The sequence below is a fragment of the Opisthorchis viverrini genome (genome assembly GCF_000715545.1).
Source record: "Opisthorchis viverrini unplaced genomic scaffold opera_v5_16, whole genome shotgun sequence".
Classification (NCBI taxonomy): domain Eukaryota; kingdom Metazoa; phylum Platyhelminthes; class Trematoda; order Opisthorchiida; family Opisthorchiidae; genus Opisthorchis; species Opisthorchis viverrini.
The window spans coordinates 1147460-1148273 of record NW_008751672.1 but is presented as its reverse complement, the minus strand read 5'-3'; positions in this window follow the sequence as shown (position 1 = coordinate 1148273).

The window sequence follows — 814 nt, the reverse complement described above, 5'->3', positions numbered from 1 at the left end:
TATATATATATATATATATATATATATAACCAGACGAACCTTATGTTTGTACGGCAGTGAAGCATCAGTGCCAGCACTGATGTTGCTGTCTTTGATGATGATGATGATGATGATGACAGATGAAAAGGGGGCCTGCACTCGGTTGACTGAATTTTCCCGTTTTATTTGTCGCCCGTGTTCTGCCCAGACTCACTGATGTGACAGACTATGGCGTTACCTTAGCTGCTAACGTTCAGCATGTTTTTATTGCATGCGTACTTCCACGCTGGGTGCGCTGCTACACTTTCTTATTCCATTCTTATTTTGAAAAAAGATTTCCGCCTCACCATCAGATGACCAAAACGGGCCGCTAGGTGCAGTGAATTCTCCACGAGTGTCAACGGACGTTGAAGATCAACACACTTTCTACTCGAGTGCCCTTGCAGCTATATCAGCTTCCTGCATTCGTGGCTGTCGTTCCTTCAGTCTCCCCATCCACTGTCAACGAGACAGCAGCATTCGCAACCACTTTACCTTTGCGCACTGTTTATAGCTGAATAACTAACTATTAGTCTACCATCCCCGTGGTATGTTTTGCTCAAACGTAGGGCGACAAAAAATAGGCTAGCGGGCCCCTGCTAGCCTAAACTATTGTGAAACCAGACCAGACGAGGAATTTCCCACATAAATTCAATAAAGGACAGGTAAAACTCTGATTCGAAGATTAGACAAGTCGTATGCTAGACGGTTCACACTCGAGTCTACCGCTGATCTATCCTGCGTCGTGAGCCGTGACCTGCAGCGGAGGGTATATCCTTGATCGATCATCCATCAT